At 39.5% G+C, this 22471-nt stretch overlaps 1 protein-coding gene across 8 annotated transcripts in view; it reads right to left on the reverse strand.

The window, feature by feature from the left end:
* LOC126161681 (L-gulonolactone oxidase-like) overlaps window positions 1–22471 on the reverse strand; it is a 137429-nt gene that overhangs the window by 60322 nt on the left and 54636 nt on the right. For 4 of the 8 annotated variants that reach the window (XM_049917694.1, XM_049917693.1, XM_049917691.1 and 1 more), the window contains one exon: window positions 18543–18876. The exons of 2 other annotated variants lie outside the window; for them this stretch is intronic. The gene's annotated coding sequence lies outside the window, so the exon portion shown is untranslated. Of the gene's footprint in view, window positions 1–18542; window positions 18877–19174; window positions 20419–22471 lie in introns of those variants that run through there. 2 more of the 8 variants (XM_049917690.1, XM_049917689.1) reach the window with 2 other exon arrangements.

Raw genomic sequence — 22471 nt, forward strand, 5'->3', positions numbered from 1 at the left:
TTCAGAAGCTGGCTAATCTTTCCTGACACTGTGTCATAGAAAGGCAAGAACACAAGTTTATTGTTCTCTTCTTTGGAGGTGTTTTTCCTATGTGGCTCACCACAAATATCCTGTGATACCTGGTGGTGATTTTAGCTGATTTCTCACAAGACTTTTTGGAGGCAGCTTAGTTCAAGTGGTAGACTTTCAGCATCTGAGATGACTTCAACACAGTGAACCAGGGTCTTAAGAACACCACATTTTTGTGCTGGATGGTGGTGGCTAAGGGTGTGCAAATACCGATCCATGTGTGTGGATTTCCTGTACAGTGTGGCTGAGGTGTCCATTGGTTCTCCAATGAGTGGGGACGTCAAGGAAGGCAATCCACCATGTATGTCTACTTCCACCATAAAAACTTATGGTGTCCTGAATGCCATTCAGGTGTTCTAAGAATTCTCCCAGTTTTTTTCCACGTCTGTGGAGCTAGATGATAGATGTGTAGTGCATCAAGAATTCCCGCGTAAATTCCAGAACCACTCAACCTTCTACCATCTCAAACACATAATATTTTAAAATAAGTGTGAGAGAACATACATACCGTGTGACATGTTTGTGTGTGCAGGCTGGAAAGCAGCCACCAGCAGCAATGGTTGGACAGCATTGACAAGTGTTTGCCGCTCGCACCACGGAAGTCGCATTGGAAGAACAAGAAGTAATCATGTAGTATTCCTTGCTGTTTTAGTGTCTGTGATTATTGTTAAAGAAAAATGAACAATTGATTATAAACATTTAATTGTACTTCATGTGTTGAACTTGCTAGATGTAAGACATGTTCATAATTATGTGGTTGCAAAATCTATGCTAAAAAATGTATTTCATCGAATCTAATTCTAGATGAATCTGTAGACTTGCAAACATTCAAATATTTATGTGAGAAGTGGTGAATTTGTTCTTTGTGGAAGTTGAAATATACCAAGGCTAAACTATAAGTATTCTGCGAGTGTCCACTTATTTCAAGAGTAGAGAGTCTGATAAATTCCCGTAAGCAGCATTATTCTTCGGAGGAGGTTTTGGAGATTGACATAGCCAGCTATCCAGAGAAGAAGATCGGCTGTGCATATCAAGTACGTCAACTGCTGTGAGAGAGGTGTGCATTTTGATTGCAATCCATAGTCACACCACTTCTTATTGTCGCACAGGGTTAGAACATGGTGGCCAGTGAAAAGGACTTGAAAAATGGGAACTTCAAGAGGAAAATCGAAGTAGAAGATATGATGTGCTGCCATTGCAACCAGGTATAACAAGACAAGAGAACTGTTTCATGGAATTGGATTCAGCCTAAAATTTCAAATGATGAAAAGTAAAAAATGGAATAAAAGAGAAGACGTAAGAAAGATAGTATGGTAATACATAAGAGAGAAGATTCCAATGTATTAGGCTAAGAAGAAATATGACAAGAATAATTCATTGAAGAAGATCTGGTGTGGGGAGTAAGTGGCTCTCCCGACATCACGGGGACGCAGACATGGAAACCAGCCTAAGTCCGATGACGCTGGCATTAGTCGCTGATCACTGGTGCTGATTCCACATACGCTCACCGGTGCCGCCGCTGAAACCAACATTTGACGCCGGCGGCGGCAGTGCTGTGCACCGGCGCTGATTACGCATCCGCTCACCAACGCAGCTAGAATTATACACCGGGTGAGAGTGAAATAAAAACTTTATTACTCTAGTAAGAAGTATTACAAAATACTGTGGGGTGAACTTTTAATGTGTAATTGGAATAATTATAATTAGGATTAAATGCTCACAAGAGCTCAAGTTATAGATGCATCGACAATGTACAACAAGTTGGAGAGAAGTCAGAACCAGCCTTGGCTATGAGAATTACTAAAGAAGGGCCTGGCTGGTCTGAGTTAGTAAATCTGATCAAAACTTTAAATGCTAAACTAGACGCTCACTTCAAAGCCCAGAGTGAAGTTTTAAGTGCTCATTTCAATGCTGAAAGTGCAGCTTTAGATGCGAATTTAAAAAAAACTGGACTTAATAAAGGAATAGATTTAATAAATTCTCAATTAAAGGCTCAGAATGAAACTCTACATATTCACATGGCAAATATAGGTTCGTCAAATGTCAAAGTAGATGCTCAAAGCAAAGAATCTAGTAATCTATGGGAAGGCATGGGTGCTTTAAAAACTGAATTCGATGCCAAATGTAATAATGTAGAATCAGAACCTATTGAAAACTTAGGATCCTTGGAAGACATGTACAATAGTGAAACTTCCTGCAGATTAAAACTGTGTGCCAGACCAAGACTCGAACTAGGGAACTAGTGCTCTACCAACTGAGCTACCCAAGCACAACTCACGCCCCGTCCTCACAGCCTTACTTCTGCCAGTATCTCGTCTCCTACCTTCCAAACTTTACAGAAGCTCTCCTGCGAAACCTGCAGAACTAACACTCCTGAAAGAAAGGGTATTGCGGAGACATGGCTTAGCCACAGCCTGGGGGATGTTTCCAGAATGAGATTTTCACTCTGCAGCGGAGTGTGCGCTGATATGAAACTTCCTGGCAGATTAAAACTGTGTGCCGGCCCGAGACTCAAACTCGGGACCTTTGCCTTTCACGGGCAAGTGCTCTACCAACTGAGCTACCCCTGAGGCTGTGAAGACAGGGTGTGAGTCGTGCTTGGGTAGCTCAGTTGGTAGAGCACTTGCCCGCGAAAGGCAAAGGTCCCGAGTTCGAGTCTCGGTCCGGCACACAGTTTTAATCTGCCAGGAAGTTTCATATCACTGCACACTCCGCTGCAGAGTGAAAATCTCATTCTGGATGTACAATAGTGAATACAATAATGTAAGACAGGGAATGAATACTTTGAAACAGAGTATAGATGAGCCTAAGGAATTAATACCGATTATTCAATCGCAAATTACAGGTTTCAGTATTCGAGTGGATAATGTCAATAAATACTTCAAAGAGAATATATCTAACTTTAATATTATAAATGTATGTAGTTTGGGGGAATCATTTGAACAAATTACAGATTGAAAAGTTACCGGGAGTATAACCTCCGGAAACATTTCGACTATTGCTTCTTCCAAACTTAATGATACTAGCAAGGTTATAGATGACATGTGGAAAGAATTCAAGCTTATCCAAAACAAAGTAGAAAAAAATGTGTCGTCACCTAATGCTGTGTTAGCTAGGGAAGTGGTGATTGTTTTGCAGTGGGGAGACTTTCAAACAAAATTTAACGAGTAGTACTGGCCTGAACTTGCTCTTAAAGTGAAGTTAATATCAGATCCATGGGACCCGGGCGGAGTCATATATCCCCCAGGGACGCCAAATTCCCTTCAATTCTTAAACTATTCTGTAATCTATTCTTGAATTCTTAAACTATCTTATAATGTTAGTAATTAGGAAACCGGATATGACAACAACATTAGGACCAATTTAAGAGAATGACAGATGAACAGTGATCTCTAGACATGAAATGAAATGAATAAAATATTATTTGAGTGAAAGGTGTAAAATGATGGAACTATTTAAACTAAGTGATGTCTAGAAGATATAAACTGAGCAGAGTATTTTATGTGTGTATAAAATATAGTGTAAAGAGATTAACTAAACAACTATTTGATTGTAGTGCATAATTTTCTATTTTTATAGAACATTTTATAACTTTTATGAGATGTGATGTAAAGGGGAGGGTTTGTACTGATTTTGGAAGGAGTGGGTATGATAGATTAAAGCATGATTCACACTAACTAATAAATCATGGTTAACACAGAACACACACCACACCTTCCAGACAACCTTCGCAGACAAGTGTGACTGATTCTTCACCATTTGACATTCCATAGGGGTTGCTACGATTTTCTTCGGGGACTTCAAAGGTAAAGGTGAGAATGTCTGTTCTGTAGGAGACGTTAAACATCATACCTCCTCCAGTTTCTCACCAAGAACCGGCAAAGTAGGGATCTCGGGGAAAGGGGCTGAGAAGGGTTTCCTGTCTTTGGGGCTACCTTCTTTCTCTTCTTTGATCTTAGCAACCATTTCTACCTTTTCCTTTCTTACTTCTCTTTTGAGTACCTGCCTATTTTTTCCCTCTTTCCATATTCATCTACTTCTATTGCAGAAGTCATTCTCATTTTCTGTGGTTTCCAATAATCTGTAACTTATTTTATATAAGCAGGCTGAAGAATCAGGCTTCACAAACACATGTCATCATACACACAACACAAAAGATACATGAGTACGCAAACAATGAAACTACTAACTAGAAACCTGTTGAGAGGTATGAACCATCAAGTGTTGTAGGGGAAAGGTATGTGTACATCGGGAAATATGCACAGATTGTTGTTTATTGTGAATGGTATATACATAAGGAGGAGGCGTGAGTAATGAAGGAGAATGCAAGCCAGATTGGAGTTAATTATGATGCTTAATTAAGTATAGTCTGATGGAGTGATGAGTCATAAAGTAGTGGTACTTGATCATTAAATGCAGACATAGGATCTACTAAGAGTTGAATAATATGGGTAGACATAGTATCTACTAAAGATTGCAGAAGGTGAAAAGTAGAGGAGAACTCTAGCGTATTAAATGAATTGTTAAGAAGTGAGTGTGAAGTGTGAAAAAGACTTTTATTTTTTCCAGGAAATATTTAATTATAGTGTACATAAAGAAGTATACTAGGGCAATGAACCAGGAGGCCTACTTGAGAAGGATAAGGGAGGCACACCCAGAATTTATTGAATATAAAAGGCAGACATAAGAAAGGCTGACCTATACTGTGTGGACAGGGGTACCAAGACCTGTACCATAGGAATTAAGATGGGCGTACCTACCGAAACGGTAGGAGGAAGTGCACTCATAGGGTCAACTCAGGTGTAAGGTATATATGCTGATCCTAGGGGAAAAGGACAGTATCATGGCAGAAGTCACATATTTAATAGGAATTATTCTGGTAAGTTTGAATTCTATATTCCATTAGCATTATTATGTTTTATGTGAGTTTACAAGTGTCTAGAAGAACACCTTCATTTGCCCAGAGTTCCTCCAGATTACAAACAGTCCATAATTACTGGTAATGAGGCTATTACATACTGAAGAAGCAGTACAAAGAATCAGAATAAAGAGTAAAATACTCAAGTGTCATGAACACCTGGAGCTTACGATTGGAAACCCAAAGGTTTAGGCCCCACAACTCCTAGATATAAAAGAATTGACACCAACATTGAGTGAAATACTCCCGTTTTATAATCAAAGTAAAATGAAAAAAGAAAAGCTAGATAGTAAATAAAAGGGTTATGCACAGTTTACAAAAATGTGGAATTATGAATTGTTATTCTATGTAATACCAAGGTACATAATGAGTATGTATAAAATATTGTGTGTTCGAGTTGAGGTGAGGGAAACGTAGTGCCTCAAGAAATGCTGTGTAAATTCCAGAACCATTCACCCTTCTACTGTCTCAAACACACGATATTTTAAAAATAAGTGTGAGAGAACGTACATACTGTGTGACACATGTTTGTGTGTGCAGACTGGAAAGGAGCTACGAGCAGCGACGGTCGAACGGCATTGATAAGTGTTTGCCGCTAATGCCACGGAAGTCGCATTGGAGGAGCAAGAAGTAATCATGTAGTATTCCTTGCTGTTTTACAGTCTGTGATTATTGTTAAAGAAAAATGAACAATTGATTATAGACTTTTAATTGTAGTTCATGTGTTGGACTTGCTAGAAGTAAGACACGTTCATAACTATGTGGCTGCAAAAAAACTACACTAAAAATATATTTAATCGAATCTAATGCTAGACGAATTGGTTGACTTGCAATCATTCAAATATTTATGTGAGAAGTGGTGAATTTGTTCTTTGTGGAAGTTGAAATATACCAAGGCTAAACTAAAAGTATTCTGCGAGTATCCACTTATTTCAAGAGTAGAGTAGAGTAGAGAGAGAGAGAGAGAGAGAGAGAGAGAAAGAGAGAGAGAGGGAGAGTCTGATGAATTCCCATAACCAGCATTATTCTTCGGAGAAGGAGGTTTTGGAGAATGACATAGCCAGCTATCCAGAGAAGAAGATCGGCTGTGCTTACCAAGTAAGTCAACTGATGTGAGAGAGGTGTGGATTTTACTTGCAATCCACAGTCACACCACTTCTTATCGTCACACAGCGTTGGAAAGTGTCATGAACATAAAGATAAAAGCAACTTGGCTTAACTGGAGCTGTGTCCAAAGCGATGTCTCCAAGTTTTGCTATAAAAAGGTTGGCTATCGATGAAGCTGACTTTCCATTGCCATATCATTTAATTTGGTCGAAATACTGGTCACCACATAGGAAATATGATGATGTCTATGCGCGCTTAAACAGTCCCATAACTGTACTATCGATGACAGTACACATAGATGATGCATTGCCCTTCCTTTACATCCTCATTCGCCAGAAAAACAATGGACAACTCAGCCACAGCATGTGCAGGAAACCTATACACACAGATCAGTATCTGCACACTCTTAGCCCCAGTCATCTAGCACAAAAATGTGGCACTCTGAACACTCTCTTACATTGTGCTAAAGTCATCTCAGACGCTGAAAATCTGTCACTAGAGCTACGCCACCTTCGTAAAGTCATCCAGAAAACAGCTACAATCACCGCCAGGTATCGCAGACACTGGTGAGGCACACAGGGTGAACTCCACTGAAGAAGAGAACAAGAAACTTGAATTTTTGCCTTTATGTGACATAGTGTAGGGAAAGATTAGCCAGCTCCTGAAGAGAGGCAATATCTCATCAGTGTTCAGGCACCCAGCAAAAATACAACAGCTCGTGAGGCCTGTAGAGGATGATCCAGGTCTTAGAATGCCTGGAGTGTACAAAATACCATGTCAGTGTGGCTGCTATTATGTTCGCCAAACAGTGCACACTGTGGAGCAACACTGGATAGAATATTAGACGTACTTACACCTATACTATCCTGAAGAATCAGCTGTCACACAACATGCTTTAAAAAATCAACACTGAATTTTATTTGATGAAACATTTGTCATTACAAGGATGAAGAGATTTTGGGATAGCATCATAAAAGAAGTGGTAGAAATAAAAATATCTAAAAATACCATTAACAATGATGATGGTTTGCAGCTAAGCACAGCCTGGGACCCAGCCATTGCGAGGTTGAAGTGGGTGCAATGGATGTGCGACAAAACCATGGCGAGGAAAAGAGCTTCAGTGACATCACAGTCAGCAGTGCAGTTACATAACAGCAAGGACACGGCAGTTATTTATCACTTGACAATGGCCGAGGAGAGCTTGGTTGAAAGCTCATGGGATTTTAACCACCTGACATGGCTGGAAGTCTGAGAAGATTTTATTAACAACATTAACTTTTGCGTATTTATGTATCATATCAAGAAATCTGATGTGTTCATTGCCAGTGTAAACTGAAACCAATGTTGTGTTATGTTACTGCCAGAACATGTTTATGATTGTGCACTTTGAATAGTTTGACACTGTCGTGCTGAATAATTGGATGCTGGAAGTGTCTACTTGTGAACAACATTTTACATACAGGCTGAAACTGGCCATTGTATTGGCAGCAGTGACAAAAATGTGGAACAAGTCAGATTAATGAAAAGTAATGTTTTGTACATTATTTGATGATTTAACATAAAACCAGTTTACAGCAATTTAATAAATTTACATCCATATGCAGTATATGATTGCATAAATACGCTATTAGATCTGTTAGATAGAAAACAACACATAACAGGCATATTTCTGGATCTATCAAAGGCTTTTGACACTGTTGACAACAAAATATTGCTGGAAAAAATATAACACTATGGTATCAGAGGAATTGCAAACAATTGGATTGCTACATTCCTAACCAATTGGATGCAGAGAGTCAGCATGAAATACACTAATAGACAAAACAACTCAATAACTGAAATACTATCAAGTAATAAAACTGTAAGGCAAGGTGTTCCACAGGGCTCAGTAGTGGGACCCCTACTTTTCCTCCTGTATATTAATGACTTGACCCTGAATGTAGATGCACACAAAACAATAATATTTGCTGATGACACAACTGTACTCCTCAAAGGGGAGAATACAGAGGCTGTGCAAAATGCTGTGAACTTGGCCACTGAACAACTCAGCAACTGGGCTAAAATCAACAGATTAACTATCAACACCAAAAAGACAGCTTCCATGAACTTTCAAATAACACAAAATGCAAATTTCTCTCAGCCATTTGTCACTGTAAATAAACAGCCAATAGATACCGACATTGTTTTCAAATTCCTGGGTCTGTGGGTTCAAGATAACCTGAAATGGAATACACATACAGGACAGGTAAATGCCAGAATTAGTACTGGCTGTTATGCACTGAGTGTACTGAAATCATGTGCTAGCCTGAAAACATTAGCCAGCGTGTACTATGCTTACATACAAGCCCACCTAAAATATTGTGTGATATTCTGGGGAATTTCTCCAACTGCTCTGAGCACATTCAGGATGCAGAAGAGAGCAAAAAAAGAGGATTATTATTGGGAGCAAACCCAGAGACTCCTGCAAACCCACCTTCAGAAAGTTGGAAATCCTTACACTGCCTTGCCTATACATTCTTGAGACTCTAAAATTTTTCAGAAACCACAGTGCCAACTGACACCAGAGTCGTAAAAAATAATGAAATACATGAACACAACACTAGGAAAAACTCAAATCTGCATATTTTACGTACAAACACTCAACTGTGTAAAAAGGGAGCTTTCCACATGGGCCTCCAACTGTTCGACAATCTTCCCACTAGTATTAAGTCCATCGAAGACAACATAAAATTTAGCAAAGCTATGAAGTCATATTTGTTGTGTCATTGTTTTTACTCTGTAAATCAATACTTAGAACAGTAATCTCACTATTTGTGTTAAATTGAAAACATTGAGCAATATAATACATTAGGATACTATATGTTAATGTATGTTAACAATGTTAACTGATATTTTCCGACATCTGCAACACACCATCAGATCACATGGAATAAATAAAAATTCTCCATGAGATACAGAGGGCACATTAGAAATCTTAGGTAGGTACATTCCAAACGACTCCAATAGTGTGCCTTACTACAAAGGGAGAGAGGGAGGAAAGTGGGCAAAGAAGGGGGAGGGGGAGGAGAGAGGGAGGGTGGAGGAGAGAGAGATACATAGAGAGAGAGAGTGAGAGAGAGATGTGAAACTGTAATATTCTTCTAATACATTGTAATCTACAGCTAAGCCTAATAGGTAGTTGTTTTATATGAGTGGGACATGAAATAAAATAATGTTGTAATAAATAATGTAAAATCATGTTTTGTAACTTCTCACCACATCACCTCATGTCATTAATCATCACATCATACTATGACTTGTCCAACATCATAATGTACAGGGGATAAACAATAATATGGAAACACCAAAAAATATCACATTATCATGCATAATATGGTTGAGGAAAACCGTTGGCATCCAAAACAGCTTCTAGTCATCTCAGAATGGATAAATATAGGTTCTGCATGGTTTTCGAAGGGAACCTTTTACCATTCTTCCTGAAAGTTAGTTGCAAGTTCAGGCACCGAAGGTGGAAGTGGATAGTAATTATGCACCCTTGTCTACAAAGCAAACCACAAAGGATCCATAATAATGATATCTGGTTACTATGGTGACAAGGGCAGATGTGAAAATTCATCCTCATGCTGACAAAATCAGTCCTAGATGAAGCGGGTTGTGTGAACTGGAGCCCTGTCGTCTGGGAACACAGTATCACTACTAGAGAACAAACACTATACCATCGGATGAACCTGATCATCCAAAATGGTCACATAATCGTTGCCAGTAATGTGACCTTTCAGAGTAATCATGGGACCCAAGGAGTACTACACTATGGCTGGCCAAATCATCACCGAACCTCTGTCATGTTTCATTCTTGGGATGTGAACTCGGTCAAAAGTTTGAAACCATGTGAAACAAGACTTACGTGACCAAATGACTTTCTTCCAATGCTCCATAGTCCAGTTTGTATGCTTTTGGCACCACGTTTTCCTGTTTGGGGCAACTGCACCACTGATGAGTGGTTTTGAAATTCCAAACTCACCCTCCAGTTCCCCTCTTATGAAGATCCTCTCATATTGTTTTGGTGCTGACAGGATTTGCAAATGTGACATTCAATTCTGCAATGACTTTTTCAGCTGTCATCATCACATTCCTCTTCAGTGGCCATTTATCATTATCGGTCAACACACACTTTTGTCCACATTGCGACTTAGCAAGTGACGTTTTCCCACTTTCCTAATATGCAGTATAAATATTCACTATGATGCCTTTTGAAACACCACACACTTTGGCTTCCTTTGTTATGCAAGCACCCACCATAAAAGCACCAACAATTTGCACATGTTTGAATTCACTTAGCTCCAACATAATGACCTCACAAGTACACTGACCACGATCGACACTGGCAATGTATGAGGTCTGTTCACAACATTCCAGAACATTCGTAATTCTGTGTCAATGGTGTGTTGGAGCGAAACGTGCTTGGCACCTATGTTTGAAGTGTAACTGCCAGGAGTTTTATTCTTGTATGTCTTAGTTCTTTTTCAGTGCTATATTGAGTAAAGCCTTGTGTCACACAGTTTGCGAATTTCAAAATGGCAGAGTTTGAGGAGCAATGCATCTGCATTAAATTTTGTATGAAACTCACGAAAACATTTACAGAGAGACAACAAATAAACCAGGAAGCCTACAGTGATGAGTGCTTAAGCCGTACTTGGTGTTATGAATGGTTCACACAGTTTAAAAATGGCGGTTGGAAGTTAAAGATGGCCCTTGTTCACAATGCCCTTCGATGTCTACCGATGATGCTCACGTCAGGAATATAAATGAAATTGGGCATGCTAACTCCAGAAAAATGGAACTGTTCAGTTGGATCATGTCATGAAACCCTTACGCAGCAGCTTGGAAGCATCACGTTGCCGCCAAGTTCGTCCCACTTATCATGAGTCAAGACCAGAAAGACCTTTGCCTCGCAGTCTGTGAAGAGCTTTTGGATCATGCAAATGAGAATGAGATGTTCATTAAGAGAATCATAACTGGTGATGAGACATGTTGTGAGATGATGTGACCAGGGTTCAACCTTCACAATGGGTCAGAAAAGGTTCGCCAAGGAAAAGCTCGTCAGATCAGATCAAATGTCACAGCCATGCTGATAGTTTTCTTTGACTTTGAAGGATTAATTCATCATGAATTCATGCCACAGGGGCAAAGTGTTGATTGATGCTACTATCACAATGTGTCACGATTCCAGCTAGAAAATGTGAGAAGGAAACAGCCTGAAATGTGGTGAGACAACTCGTGGCTCTTGCATCACAATAATACACCTGCATAGTCACTCCTGTTGGTATGTGACTACTGCATAAAAAACTAAATCACTGTGCTTCTTAATCCTCCGTACTCTCCAGACCTGGCCACTGGGGACTTTTTTTATTTCTAAAGTTGAAAACCATGTTGAAGGGACGAAGATTTGCAATGATAGACAAGATAAAAGAAAATTCACACATGGGGCTTCATGCGATCCAGCAAAAGGATTACCAAGACTGCCTCTGAAAGTGGAAACAGCATTGGGAGTGGTGTATCAATTGTCGAGGAGAGTATTTCGAAGGAGACCATGCACAATACGTAATGGGCAAGTACAGAAAAATGCAGCACTGCAGGCTTGGCTAGCATCTGCATTTATGTTCAAACATGCATTTCTCATGATGTTTCCATATTTTTATCCAACCCTTGTATGTTTTGTGCATCACCATGATATGTCTTGTACCAGAATTATTCAGGGGACAAGCAAATAATACATTAAATAAACAGCAAATAAAGATTTGTAAATAATACATTATTTACTTGAAGACATTATTTTGGGAATGGATTAGACTGTGAAGGCCGATGCAGATTTCAACTGCTCTAACAAACTGTTAGTTTTTGCACATCCTATGAACAGAATTTCTTCAAAGACAAAAACAATTGTTCAGAAAGGAATAGTTTGATAAGGGAGTCACATGCTAATGTAAGCAGATATTTTGATGATTTTTGTTCTATCGTGTACTGTGAAGTTCAAATTAGAATGATCAGAAAGTTTAAATTTGGAGCAGAATATAGAACTGAGAGAATTTAGTTGGGAGTATCATGATGTATTTGATGAAAAACCAGAAAAAGTTAGAAACTATGAGTGTATGTTAAAGCTAAGGCCTCATCAACCATTCTTTATAAAAACATATTGTATTTCTCTTTTAAAAACAGAAGTAGTAGAAAGAGAATTGTAAAAAATGTAAAGCTGGAGGATAACAGAGTGTAGGCGTAGAGAGTACAACAACCCACTTATCACTGCCTCTAAAAATGACGCGGCCATAAGACTTGTTCTAGACTCTAGCCAGCTTAATAAATTTTCATAGAGAGAAACTGATCACCCTATGAATACTGATGAATTATTACACTAATTTAAGCATATTAAATTCATAACTAGTTTAGATCTTATTCTGGGCTTCACCAAATTCCACTTCAGCTTGAATTTAGAAAATATATGACTCCCTTCTATGGGGATAAGTGTTACAACAGACTAGCAGGTGCTATTTGGATTTACTGTGCCTGTTGCTGAGTTCATTCATTCTTTGGGCTTTGTTTTGGGAAAAGATCTGTTTGTGTGCTACGATTATGCGGCACTATTAAAGTTCCGTCCCGGTCAGCAGTTGGTACCAAGGCTGCAGGTCTCGTCCCGTCATTGTAGAGGGCGCACAGACTATCAAAGCACAGCACAACTGGAGTTGATGAGAGAGCAAATGTCACATTGTTACAGAGTCTCATTTGTGATAGTGGACCAGCTGCATCTTGAAGCCTGCTCTGCAGCCAAGAGCAGCAACCAATCGATAACACATAATACATGGTGGTGAGTGCATCTGGGAAGTACCATCAAGTGTAGTCTTCATTCCAGCATGGCTGGTTCCAGACCTTGTATCATGCAGGAGACAAATGGAACTTGAAGCCAACATCTGGCAAAAGGATGAATGGCTGCTGGCTCATAACACAAGGACAACAGCAATTAATGCACCACCCAGTACTGTCTTGGATCCCAGAAGGTCTGTTTCTTGAGGCATACTGTGAGCAGTAGAATGGCCAGACCTTGGAACCAAAGCCATGGTTGGTTGCTGGCTCACAGCAAACAGATAGTGGATGAGCCATCAGATGTTGTTCAGTTCTGTGAAGTCTGTTGCGAGGCTGCAACACAGCCAAATCTGGAAATGTACACCTGTAGAGCTCAGTGACAGCTGGCAACCACGAACACTGAGCGAGAGGTGCCAAACACAGAGAGAGTGGTAGCAAAATGGTGTTTTGCTGGTTTCCAGGAATACTTTTGTCTGGAGTGCAGGGATGCCACTATGACTAGTACTGTATGTCACCGCACTGCATTACCCAGGTAAGGTGCAATAGACAGCTTTGAACTTGTTATGGACTCAGTGAGGTACCTTGATGGCCTTATTTAGTTGTGCGCCTCTGCAACCATTGCCCATTATCTACTGACAGGCAATTGTAGATGCACTGTAGTTGGCACACAGTGATCCTACTTACCTTGTTATCTCATTGCAACTTACTATGTGAATTCCTTGGGGTAGCTTCACAATTTTACTCTCAAAACATTATTTCTTAAGTTGTCTTATTTTTGAGTTCGGTATTGCAGTACCCTTCCAGATTGATATTTGACTGTGCTAAGGATTTGTTATAAGCTTACCATCTGATGCTATTTATAAGACTGGATGACATGTCTGCACGCATGGAAGAAGGTAGTAAGTTAGTGTAATAATTTGGCACAAGGCATCATTACAGTATGCCCTCTTGGTTAGTGCATACTATATTTCTTCTGTGTAATTTAAGTTTTAAGTGTGATATAGTCTAATGCATCTTAGGAGGAAAAGGACAAAGGGGCAATGGGGGAGGGAGGGGAGAAGTGACACACACATGTGGGGGCTACTAGAAGAATAAAGATTTTACATTGGAGTTAACATTATTGTATGCAATTAGATAACAACTTGTTTCTGATGAAACCTGCATAGTGTATTATTATTTGTTAAAGTGGTTTATCTTATGAAATGTAGCACAGAAAAACTTTGTACCTGACAAAACATACAAATTTCCATTTCTTCTTGACCTAGGTATCACGTGTGAAATTATTAATATTAACCTTTCATCACTGTAAAATCAAATAGTGGGAACTCCAGGTTGGAATATTAACAATATAAGGGAAAGATAAATTGCCACTCACCGTAGAGATGCACGCTGTGTCGCAGACAGGCACAATGAAAACACTGTTAGACATTCAGCTTTCAGCCAAAGCCTTCTTCAGAAAAGGAACCACACACACATTCATTCATAGAAGCAAGCACACCTCACACAAACGACACCCTTCTCCGGCAGCTCAGACTCTCTGAGCTGCTGGTCATTTATGCGTGAAATGTGCTTGCTTGTGTGAATGAATGTGTGTGTGTGTGCATTTCCTTTTCTGAAGAAGGCTTTGGCCGAAAGTTCAGTGTGTAATTTTCTCTTTGCTGTGCTTGTCTGCACCTTAATGTGTCACCTTTACAGTGAGTAGCAATCGATCTTTTCCGTAGACCTATATAATTTTTTCACTGTAATTCAAATAAAACATTAATTTTAATAATGCTAAAAGTATGAGATATTGTCAGAACCTTACACGAAGGCTGGTGTTATGCAACAGTAGTTTAGTTGTTGTGATGCAGTTGTTGCAAAATAGTGGGAATGATGGAAGTGAAAACAGTTAATATCCAAGGAAATTACAAAACTTGGATCTCGTAATTTATTTAAAAAATATAAAACATGTTCCACACCAGGTGTATAAAATTACATTAATACATACAGTGATCAAGGGCACTGAAGAACATGAACCGTTACAATGTTCCTCCATAGATGGTGATCTTGTGCACCTGCCAGGTTAGCCAAGAGCGCTAATGCGCTGCTTCCTGGACTCGGGTAGGTGCGTTGGCCCCAGATCGAATCCGTCCACCGGATTAACAACGAGGGCTGGTGTGCCGGCCAGCCTGAATGTGGTTTTTATGCGGGTCCCGCCTCAGTTACACGACTCATAGACATTTGCAACACATCCGCACTTTTTCATGATTTCCACTGGACGCAGACAGATGGAGTACTCTGATTCCGTCCCGGGGGGGGGTACAGGGTGGCAGCAGGAAGGGCATCCGGCCACCCCTCCACATTAACATGCCAAATCCGATTTAACCAAGCTGACCACGCGCCAATTGCAGGACAAAGGCGCAGGCGATAGCGATAGAATAGATGGTGATCTTGTGCACTTTCAGTTCAGTTCTCATGGACACCCAACTGCTGAAGATCCTTTAGCAGTTCATCCTTCCATCACTTCTTTGTTCTTCCAATTGGTCGAGTTCCATCAGGTTTCCTGTAAGCAGAGTTTTAGCCCAGCACACTTCTGGGCTTCTAGCAATACACCCTGTCAGGCTTATTGTTTCATTTTCTGCACAAAGTTTGTTTCATTAGGTCATACAATTGCGAGTTCTTTCTATTCTTCCATGTGTTCTCTTTGCACACTGGTCCAAAGTTCTTTCCCGTGATTTTCTGTTCAAGGATCAGCAGGTTCTCTTCATCTTTTTTTGTGGTGTTTTAACATTTCTGTCCCACATGACTATACCACATTACAGGCTTTAAGTTTAGCCTTAACTGACAGATTTTTTGATGACAATATGTGCTTCAGGCTGAAACACATTTTAGACCCATTGACAACACATTGATAATTTCTTGATTTAGGTTGTTATGCCTGTTGCACCAGCTGCCAAGCTGCTTAAAATTTTCCACTCTGGTTATATTCCAAATTTCATCCTGCAATGGGGCATTATTAATGGCTTCTCTGGGTACTTCTATCATTTCAGTCTTTTCCATATCAATTCTCAGTCTGACCTTACTGGCATTCTCTTCTAAGTCCTCTTTTCCTAGTGTTGTCAGCATATCCCAATAGCTGTATTCTTCCACTTAGATTCACCCCTTTACCTTCTCTTTTCATTTCTTGAATTACTTTCTGCAGGACCAAATGAAAAAGCAATGGTAAAATGGCATACTTGTCTCACACCCATTGTGATGAATTTCTTTACTAGCTCCCCCTGATATTTCACCTTTGCTTTTGTCTCTGCTCTACAAACCTTCATCAATTTAATTACCTTCCTTGGTATGCCAAGCTTCCTCAGGATGTTGTACATACTTAATCTGCGTATACTATAACAGGCCTTTGAGAAATCTACAAATGTTACTAGGAACCAATGGCTGAATTTCTAGCACTCTCCCAGATTTGCCTCATGGTGAAAATTTGATCTTCCTGCCTGAAACTCTCCAACATTACCTTCAGCAAAAGGTTTCAGCTTTTCAATTATTAATGATAGCACTTTTATGACACACTTAGAAGAGAAATATCTTTATAATTACTACAGTTCCTTTTACTGTTCTTTTCATGTGGTGGGACCTTATTACTCTTCAGTTTCTAAATTGCTCTATCAACATCCTGTTGAGTTACTTCAATTACATCTTCCTCTACACCTTCTCCAATTATTCCTTCTGGATATTTTTAGTATCTTCTGCATTCAGTAACTGCTCAAAACATTCCCTCTACCTGCCAAAATTCTTTGCTTGTTCGTTAGCATATTTCCATCCATATCATTAATAACTAACATATCATTCATTTGACCATTCCTCACATGTTTCAACATCTGAAACATCTTTCTGCAGTCAAATATTGTATTTGCCTTCCCCATTGCATTAATCATGTTGATTATGAATATTCTTTTCTCTGCCCAGAGAAACCTGTTTATTTCTCTTTTCATGTTACTGAATTCTTCTTACTTTGCTGCACAATTCCTATCCACCATGAATGTTTCCCTAACTCTCTTCCTGGCCTTCACAGCTTGTTTACATTTATTCTTGATTACTGGCTTTGCTTCTCCTGGAATTTCCTTGGCACTTCTATTAAAGTTTCTTTATATCTTCCCACTGATTGCACATTTCTTGGCACTGTGATTTGATGGCACAACTCTAGATCCTTAAGCTTCTGAACATCAAACTGTCTCTTGACCATGTTGCTCCTCTTTCTTTTGTAACACAAATGTAGTTTTAGTGTGTCAGTTACTAGATAATGGTCTGTGTCCGTATAGCCCCCTGACAGACCTAACACCCGCCATATACGTCTTCTACCTCTCATCTATAAGCATATGATCAATCTGATTGACTGTATATACGATCAATCAGACTGATCGCATATAAAATTGCCAAAAAGAAAATCCAGGCTATTCGCTGCAAAACACAATAATGAATAATCACAACAATCAGGACTGTGCTCTGCGAGATGCGGTGTTGAGGATCTGTCAGATGTTTGAAAAGGTTAAGAAAACATTACTGTCAGCTGTATATTTATTAATTACAAGTACACAGTAGTCTTCCCCAAGATACCAGCAGTTTTAGTGTGCTGCTGGAGTGCATGCCAGGAGAGAGGATTCTGAAGCACACATGCCTCACAGTATCGGAGCAGCAGCAGTGGCTCACATAGCAGACTGCTATGTCGTGGGTGGACGAGGACCCTGCACCACCAACACAGCCAGCACCACCAACACAGCCTGCACCACCAACACAGCCAGCACCACCAACACAGCCAGCATGGGCCAGTAGAGTGCATGTATCTATGCAGAGGAACATTGCAGCCTCCCTTTAGGAGAGAGAGGCTGGCAGCATCAGGGTCCAACGAATGGCAGCAGTGGCTCACCTCCACAATGTCGGATGACAATATGCTCCTAGGCCCTGTTAATTAGGCTTCCAGAATGCCAACTGGATGGAGACAGTCACAGCACCAAATCAGTCTTGGCTGGGTTGTAGGTGCTGCAGCTCACAGCAGCTATGGCCCTCCAACAGGACTAGGTGCACCACGGAAGTTCGAAGGCAACTAGACAAGAAGAGTGTCAACCAATATAAGCCTCCTCTTGACAGGACTGCTGCAACCGAATAGAAATCCATCAGGACATAAGAAGTATTTATGATGGGTGAACTTGTGTGCTCTGATACGGTGAGGCAGCAATGACATCATGCGTCCTGGTTTCCTCATTTGGACAGCTCTCTTGGACACTTCAGGATTTGTCAGCTTTGGCTTTCAGATGCTCTTTTCTAATGTCTCTGTAACTGAATAGTTAATCTTATGATAGATCTGGGATTTCTTGTGACACCTTGTGCAGTCACCAATATAAGAGCATTCTTCTGTCGCCACGATGTCATTGCTATCATTTGCTTGTTTGAGGACTCAGCCAGTTTGGAGTGTTGCTATAGCTTCTGCATTCACTGCAACTCAATCCGCATTTCTCTCTTATTCTGTACATGTTATGGACATGTTAACAGGTTGAAGGTAGGAGGATATTTTAAACAAGCTATGTTACAGAAAATACCAAATTTCAATAAGGCTTGTGTAAAAGATGCTTTATTAGTAACAGTGCAGCTTTGAATGTAATAAACAAAAATGAATAAATGGTCACTTAGGTTACAGCTGAATAAAACACAAATGTTGAGAACTTTGCAACTACACAGTAAGCAAAAAGTTACATTTGCTCTTGCATAGAATAGAAATGATATTTACAGATTGTACAAGAATGGTTTAGTACACAAACTTGCTTTGACATTCAATAACACAGTTGATTGTGGCTAAGTGTCTTTTAGATCAACTTCAAACTGTATGTGTCCATCTGAAGCAACTGTAGCTTCTGCCCACCTTCTTCTTTAAAATGTATTGTCTATTTGTTCATCTACACAAAAACAATTTATTAGCTAAAAATTTATATGCATTTTCATAAAACATTTCAACAAAAACATGTCAACTTGACATACAAATTTACAAATTGAAAAAACATTAAATTATATGTATTTACTCTTGTTCTTTCTTTCCTACAATCTCTTAAAAAGAAAAGAGGAGATAGAGAATGGTCTATGAGTGTGATGTCATGTGCCTGCTTTTTGCAGCACTGCAAACTGGCATATTACTATCACTAGTGTCTGCAGTTGATATCAATATCACACCCTCCCCCCCCCCCCCCCTCTCTCTCACCCATTTAAGGAAGAAGTGTTTGAGTACCTCACTCTTAGCGTAGCCCTTTTATGATAAGTAGAGAGTCAAAACAGTAGCCTTTTATGGGAATCAAATTGATCACTCTTCTTGTTTTCTATGTACATGTTCAATAATTGCAAATAGTTGAAGCAGTCACAGAGGAAGAACAGTGTGTTATAATAAACATTTACATTTTCCCTGTCATCAACCAGGAAATAATTTCTACTGAAACTATCTTGATCAAACAGTGTAAGATGTTTTGCATGATATCCACCCCAAAAGTTTCACTTGTGCTGGCACTTTAATTCATCCACATTAATCCAAAAGACATTAATATTCTACAAATAAGTAAGTCACTTATGGATTTTTCGTTACCTTTTTCTTCTTTCAAAATGGGAAAATGAAGAAGGAACAGTAATCTAGTAGAGCAGTTGGTTAAAATGAGCACTCTTACAGTTCTTTACATGGTTCACCATGTTCAGAACACACTTTTCATTTATATTTGGTTACTATGGGTAAGTTACTTATGTGCTGTTTTTCCTACATTGTTTGTGGAGCGCAAAAAACTGAGGCATCAGAGCAGAAGTAGCATTTGCAATCAAACATCTCAGCTGAGGGACAATAGCAAAGAATACCATGGATATTTTGCATAAACACATGGAGCACAGATGTTTGTACTTATGTCTATTGTTTGGACTTATAGTGCTGCAATTAACATTATAGTGGGTGACTTCAATATGGAGCTGAAACAAATAATAAACTGTACAGGTGATTCAAGTAATGTTATGTTCTTTATATAGTGCACAAGATACTATCTCTAAGTTCTTTAAACTGAGTCTCCTATATAAAAATAAGAAGTTGTTAAACTCATATCAGACACATTGCACGAACATTACATCTCAGGTTGTGAGAATTAGCATAGTATTCACTCCAAAACATATCTTTCACTCTGTAGCACACGGTGCACATTTAGGAAATCCTTGTAAGTTAAACTGTGTGCCGGACTGAGACTTGAACTGGGAACCTTGCTTTCTCATGGGCAGTGCTTTACCCAGTTATTCTATCCACGCACAACTCACAGAAAGTCCTCAAACCTTAACTTCTGTCGATATGTCTCTCGTACTTTGAAGCTTTCCTGCCTGTCATAGTCCACTGGAATTCCTGGAGAAAATGATACTGCATAACTGTCTGAGTCACAGCTGAGGGAAGGGTCCAGAGACTCCCCCCTCCCCCTCTCAATCATCTAAGTAAAATAGAACATGACATAGTTGCTGTGTAGTGAAACTGAAAGATATATTGATTTTCAATCATACGACGAAAAATGGGATATGCACTATTGATAGTCAACAAGGCCATCAACAGATTTCAGTTATTGAAATATTAATAGCACTATTGGCTATTGCCCATCCCTACTTTAGCCAAGATAAACTACTGTACACTGTTAGCCTTATTTGAGCTCAGTTGCTGTTTTGTTAATCAGTTCAGTTCTTACTTGCAATTGAATTTAATGTAAGTGTTGCTGTTTGTTGTTTTTGTGCTGTGTTAGTTTCTAATTTTGGGTATGTTTGTAACATGAAAAAAAGGAAAACTGAGTTTGAATCATCCATTAGCATTATGATAAGTTAAAAATAGCACACTACTATAAAAGTGTAATTATCTATCTACAGCTGTTAAAAATTGCTCTGAGCACTATGGGACTCAACTGCTGAGGTCATTAGTCCCCTAGAACTTAGAACTAGTTAAACCTAACTAACCTAAGGACATCACAAACATCCATGCCCGAGGCAGGATTCGAACCTGCGACCGGAGCGGTCTTGCGGTTCCAGACTGCAGCGCCTTTAACCGCACGGCCACTTCGGCCGGCTCTACAGCTGTTAATTGTTAGCACTGGAGTTATTTGGATGGAAGAACTTTGGGGTTGCCATTTTTTAGTATTTCATCATGCTGCAGATTGGTAAACAATATGAGAAATAACATTATATTAAAAATCAGTGCATAAACATTAAACAGCATTTGCCTGCGTCACCGAAAAATCACATTGATCAACAAAAATGTCACTCAAACATTGATGGTTGCATTTCTTTGAAAAATTTACTCAAAATTCTATGATTAGTGGCCCAAATGGCAACATATTGCCCCTGGTGACCTGGGTGGTACTCAGTTATAAACACCTGTTCAGATACAAATGATGGGGGAGGAGGTTGTGGAGAGCGGAAGGGGTATGTGATGATAGCATCTTCTATAGCTCATTCATTTCTAAATGATTTTATCAGCGGGCTGCTTCAATTCATCCAAGGCGAATGTGCCATGCATCCCCTCCCCCCTTTTTGTCCAGAATCTATTTACGCTCTTGTAATGCTATAATACCTGAAGCCATGAATGCCATGTGTAAGTAAATGTAAAAACATGCATGTATTCAACACTATTGAATGAGCAGACATGCACAACTAAAGGAAAAACATACAATATGAGGATTCCTTCTTTTGTAGTGATGCATTTTATTTTATTTTAAAACAGTGTAGAACCAGTTTTTCCAAATTCTCCACCACCGGGGTAGCTCTGCGTTTTGAGCCACTGAGCTAGCAATATCTGGATTTGGGAGGCGAGGTGTTTGAATCTATCTGGCAGCAACCTTGAAATTGGGTCTCTGTGGTTTCCCATTTTTAATATGGCAGAAGCCAAGGTTGGTCCCTTACTATAGGCCACAGCCAATTCCTTCCGAATTCCTTTCTTTCATGACAGATTCCAATTCCCTTAAAGATACAGCCCCTCTGCTTAAATGAAAAGAGCTGCATCAAAGGCAAGCATACTAGCTCTTCAGAGACTCCCAGCACTAAAAGTCACACCATAAATAAATAATACTCCAAATTCTCCTCATTTATGCCATTTCATTTATCTGTCGGGACATTCTTTAATGCAGAAAACTATCTTTCTACATTTAAAGAAATGAGGAAATTTGGGGAAGTGTAAAGTTGAAGAATTCCAGATCCTTTGTATTTTCTCCACTAAAAACTGTTCTAGCTTCTCTGTTGAAAACAATGCCACATCAGTTTGTTCCAACAACCCCGTCGTTTAATAATCACAGTGTCCCACAAATTCTCATTCGTTCATTCCTAAACACTTCCTCAGCTCAAATCCCGTTTGAAAGGAGGCGTAAAATGACCTTCAAAGGAGATTAGCGCATAACTTCTTAGTGGTTTGCCAAAATACAGCATTCCTAAGCCACAAGATTATAATTCTATCTGCTTGGTGAATCGTCCGAGATCATTGTCAAACAAAATGGTTTATCGTTCTTT

This window comes from Schistocerca cancellata, chromosome 2 (assembly GCF_023864275.1).
Source record: "Schistocerca cancellata isolate TAMUIC-IGC-003103 chromosome 2, iqSchCanc2.1, whole genome shotgun sequence".
NCBI classification, from domain to species: Eukaryota; Metazoa; Arthropoda; class Insecta; order Orthoptera; family Acrididae; genus Schistocerca; species Schistocerca cancellata.